This window comes from Urocitellus parryii, chromosome 5 (genome assembly GCF_045843805.1).
Source record: "Urocitellus parryii isolate mUroPar1 chromosome 5, mUroPar1.hap1, whole genome shotgun sequence".
NCBI classification, from domain to species: Eukaryota; Metazoa; Chordata; class Mammalia; order Rodentia; family Sciuridae; genus Urocitellus; species Urocitellus parryii.
Genome location: NC_135535.1, coordinates 175,461,568 through 175,466,506, shown reverse-complemented (window position 1 = coordinate 175,466,506; position 4,939 = coordinate 175,461,568). Strand labels below are relative to the sequence as shown.

Below are 4,939 nucleotides of genomic sequence, written 5' to 3'. Positions count from 1 at the left end.
GCTCCTTTCCTACACTACATTTCTAAATGTTGCGGGTCTCTGAGCTCTGTGAGGAACGCTGCTCTCTTCTTTTCCTTTTCTGTATGCTTTTTTCCTAGGAAATTCATGGTCTCTTAGGGATTCAGATACCACATGTGCAATGATTGTGCTCAAACTTCAGACCCCTGGATGCAGCTGTCTATATCTACCCATTTAAATGTCTAATGGACATTTCTGACTTGACCTAGCCAAGAAAACGTGATCATTATTCCTCTATCACATGCCCCCCGTAACAGCCTTCTGTGCCCTGATAAGCCTTCCCTGTCTTATTCAGTGATGCCACTTGTCAGGGGAAGGTTCAGGTTTTGTGGTCCTGAAGCTTAAACAATTTAGGGAGCCCTCTGTAATATACATAATACAAAATTAAAATATAAATTCAGCATAAAAATATATATATTCATTTAGACCTAGAAATGAATTACAAGTATTGCTATACTGACAAATACCACAGTAATCACAAAATCAAGACAACATTTTATTAATTACTGGCCTCACATACTTCAATGATGCTTTTTTCCTACATGCTTTTTGACTGCCTTTTAAAATAACATTTTGTAATAATTTCTATATTGAGAATAAGAGAATGATTCAGATCATTTCTCTTTGATAGATTAGTAAATTATTTTTTAAAATAGAGATAGTTTTGAGACATTTATTTTTAGCTTCACAATTGGTAATATTTAAAGAAAATTCACATGAGACTGGATAGTTTTGCACTGTGGACTGAGCAGACCTGTGCCAGCAGGAGTTGCCCTTTGAAAATGGACTCCATTTTGAGGGATCTTATTTGGCAGTTTTTGCAGCCTGAGGTATGTACTGTGACACAGAGCAATGACCCAGGAGGAGGGTCCATTTCATTGCTTACCCAGGTTCATTTTCAGATTGATGTTCTTGGTTACTTACTGATGTGTCCAAAATATCTGCCCAGCCCTTCCGGGTTCATGTTTCCCAGTGTTGAAATATGTCATGGGCTTAGGTTAAGTAATTCCACTTTCAGCATTTATCTTACAGGTAGATTATTTTCCTTTCTTTACACTCTAATCTGTCAGTAATTCTTGTTGACTTTTTTTCCCCAAATTCACTCCCTAAATTTAACTCCTCTTACCAGCTCCCCGATTCCTTCCCTGTTCTACACTGCACTCACGTCTCTGGAGGACTCTGTGGAGAGTGTATGACTGTCTTGCTACTAGTTGACTTGATTCAACTTCCCTGTCTTCCATTGCCCCATCTCACAGTACCCAGAACAAGAACAGCTCAGCTCCTGCCAATCTTCTGCCCCAAACCCCAGATGGCTTTGAATCTCACTGAAAACCATATGCAGCTCCTAGAGCCCCACCAGTCTGGTTCTGCCCATCTCTCTGACCTCACTTTCCTCCACAGTTCCTCTTGATCATCATGCTCCAGCCACACTGATCACTTTGTCGCTCAATTATTCCCACAGGACCCTTGTACTTGCTGTTCCTCCAGCTTAGAGCATACTTCCCAAACACAGCAAGCTGCCTATGCCTACCCTCCAGTGCTCATCTTCCAGGTCCAGGTGAAGTGGCCCCTCTCCCAGGGCTTTATCTCATACAGCAGCCTCTCTCCAGGTTTTTGCCATATGCTTCTTCTGTATAGTACTTTTTTTTCCAGTGCCAGGAGAATCTCATTGTATATATTTTTATAAATTTTTCTGTGTCTACTAGAGCATTGGTCCTAAAACTGAGATGCAAATACTTCTGGAGCTCCATGAGGTCTTCTAAGGATATGAGAATACAACGAGTTAGTTTTCAGGGAATTATTTTTCAGATAGTTAATCCCACATGAAATGACCCACAGCAGAGACATTATGCCAGCTCTCCTTTTCCAATCCCCCATCACAACTGTACTTATCTGATTTACCCTCTACTCATCCATCTTGATAATATAAAAAAAAAGTCTGAGGCTTGGGAAAAGCAGTAATTAAAAATAAGAGTTTGAGGAAGTAAACAACTTTTAATGACAGATTTAAAAAAAATATTTCCTAATAAATATAATTCCTAAATTTTTTTTCAGTGCTTGGGATTGAAGTCAGAACCTTGCTTATGTTAAACCTGGGCTCCACTAGTAAGCTACATCACCAGACCTTGGTCTCTAATGTTTTGCTTTGACAAAATTAAAAAATGACCAAAATTTTTTTCAAATATTATTAAATATTATTTTAACATGGATCACTATGTGCTTTTCTGAATATAACTTAGGAACAGTTTAAATAACTGAATTGCATTGAAAGAAAAAAAATTCTTTCTATTCCCACTGAATTATTTAAGTGAATCAGGTTTCTTCATGCTTACATTTGTAAAAACAAAGACTAGAAATAGAATTGATGTTGAATCCCATCTGATTCTAGCAGTAATATTCATCCATGAATACATAAACTAACTGAAAAAATAACCCTAGTAAGTCTCATTAAGAGAACATTTAATAAAATTTTTATTTCTTATGTTTGAGTACTTTCTAATAAAATTTGCAATGTAGTTATGCTTTGATCAATCATGTCTTAATATCATTATAATGTTAACTGAATCCAGATGAAATTGTTAGCAGTAAGAGCTTTACAGTCACAAGAATAAAAAGAACTGACTTCAATTTTAAAAAGTTTGCTCAAGATAAATATCGCTTGTCCCCTGTTCCTCTCATAGTGTCCCATGCCAGAACATACTGTGGCCCTAAACCATTGCCTGACCTCTGTGCCTGTAGGCTCCTGGCACTGAAGCAGGTTGCACAGTGGGAAAAAAAAAAAAAAAAGATAAATATCATGGAATTTCTATGGAAGAAATGGACTGGAAATGCAATGTGGAAAAGGAAGGAATTAAAATTTGTGAGTATTGGAGATGAACTTTTCATATGTTTTCAAAATAGATAATAGCCATATAAATAAAAAGAGTTGGCTGGATATAGAAGATGCTAGAAATCTAACTTCCAATACTATATTCGCAGGGTGAAATGTTATTAGGGACTTTATATGCTTCTCCATCTCAAATAGTAACAGAAAATCTTTATTATACATACTGCAAGCATGCAACTATGGCACATTGCACTCATTTGTGTTTAGCCACGCCTCACATAAGCAAGCAGGGGCTGCTGAACTTTTAACTCATGTGATCTTCTTCAGTGCTAGTCACATAGTTAGTGCTAAAATTAATGACATTAAAAAAAAAGACCATACACCTCCACCAAAATAAAAACAAACAAACAAAAAAAACCCTTAAGTTTCAGCCATATTGCAGGCAGGAAGTCTCCTTTTAAGCCTAGAAGGGATTCCTTTTAGGAAAACTAGACAGGAAGCCCACTCCCATGGCCTTCTCTCTCACAATGGAGAGAGACAGATAGTCTCTTCTTTGCATATGACAGGGTTTTCTGGAATCAAAGTAAAGATGGCTTTAATAAACAACGATTCCTCTTATCCAATTACCATTGGATTTAAGACTTAGATCAGCTTCCCCAGGCAAAGAAATTTTAAGTGACTGAGAGCCCCAAACCATTGTCACCTGGATGAACAATTTGTTCATCCTGGAGGGGTTACTTTTGACAAAGCCATTCTAGCAGAGAGCTAAATTAATGACTCACATCATTTAAAAAACTGCTCTCATTGAATTGTGCTTTTGTGTATGTCATCAGTCTCCTCCACAGGACTCTGTAAGAAACAGTCTCATGACATTCCTTGCTTTTATTATTGTATTTATCTTAGGACTATTGTTGAGAGTGTGGCTTACCATTTTACACAGCATCAACTTTATCAGGAAGAAGGTAGAAATTCCTTTTTGGTTTTATAATCAAAGATAGTTATATTTCTTCTGTGCATCTTCATTAGTTTTAATCTTCTGGGTTCTCTAATTTGCATAATTAAGCATGTGTCCCTCTATGTCAGCAACTGAGGTTTGAGTGGATTTGGTGAGGTTGCACTCGCAAGTTCACTGAAATTCATGGCAACCTTTTTTGGGGAGTGTGTGTTCACCTGACCACTAGTTTCAAATTTTTCTTCTCTAGCCTTATTTCCACCCCCCTCCCCACACACTTTCTTCACATACTGAATTAATCAAGAACCTTAACTAGGAATGGCCATGGGGCTGGTGCTGTAGCTCAGTGGTAGAGCGACTCCCTCACACGAGTGAGGCACTGGGTTTGATCCTCAGCACTGCATAAAAATAAATAAATAAATGAAGGGGGATTAAAAAAAAGAATGGCCAGAAACTCAACTTAATTGAAAAAGTAAAGCGAATATATTATGTTTGCTGAATATAGTTCAGGAGCTAGGCTAGCTTCAACCATAGCTGGATGTGGGAATTTTTCCTAAAACCTTCTCTGGCACTCAGCATTTTTCCCTCTGTCTTGCAGTCCTGCTGTCTTCTGGGTTGACTCTGTCTGAGGTCCCTGCCTCCCCAGCTAGTGGCTCTGGCAGCACAGGCTTGTAGACTTCTGCAGACATCAGTCCAGTGGAGGGAGAGCTTCATTTCTCCCCATAATCCCAACAAAGTTCCCAAATGGAGCTTCCGTGAGTGACTTGGCCAAGCCACTGAGGACAGATGGTTGGAACCCACATCTTCTCGGAGACGGTTCTGGCTCCACCTGAGAGGCAAGAAGTTTCTCGAGAGGCAGCTGAGGAAGAATGGGGAAATGGAGACAAGGCAGACAAAACCAAAACTTGCAGTATCCATTTACATTCAATTTCATTTTTTAGACAGAAACATGTACACTTTTCTAAGTCCCTTTATAACCTTTTAAGAACAATGTAGGTCATTAATAAATACATAAGAAATCAAATTATAATTTGTCAGTTGCTCAGTGAGCATGAAATCAGAACAAGGGCATCTGTGTATGTGACTGAAATATTCTATGGAGGGCTCTAAGGGCAGAATCATCTGCACAACTGGAAACAGGT

General features: G+C 38.4%; 1 pseudogene; it reads left to right on the top strand.

Moving 5' to 3' along the window:
• The first annotated feature begins 2,633 nt into the window (after window positions 1–2,633).
• LOC113188872 (small nucleolar RNA SNORA42/SNORA80 family) lies at window positions 2,634–2,787 on the top strand (annotated as a pseudogene).
• Window positions 2,788–4,939: the final 2,152 nt, after the last annotated feature.